A 312-nucleotide genomic window follows, 5' to 3' on the forward strand; every position below is an offset into this window, starting at 1 on the left:
ATCTCAGGGGCAGAAGATAACATAGACAATATTGAGAGAACAGTCAATAAAAATGCAAAAAGCAAAAAAGACGGTAACCCAAAACATCCAGGAAATCCAGGACACAATGAGAAGACCAAATCTAAGAATAATAGGTATAGAGGGCCAGTAAATATCTTCAACAAAAATAAGGAAGAAAACTTCCCTAACCTTAAGAAAGAGATGCCCATGATCATACAAGAAGCCTATAGAACCCCAAATTGAATGGACCAGAAAAGAAATTCCTCCCGTCACATAATAATCAAAACAACAAATGCACAAAACAAAGAAAGA

The sequence above is a fragment of the Mastomys coucha genome, unplaced genomic scaffold (genome assembly GCF_008632895.1).
Source record: "Mastomys coucha isolate ucsf_1 unplaced genomic scaffold, UCSF_Mcou_1 pScaffold6, whole genome shotgun sequence".
NCBI classification, from domain to species: domain Eukaryota; kingdom Metazoa; phylum Chordata; class Mammalia; order Rodentia; family Muridae; genus Mastomys; species Mastomys coucha.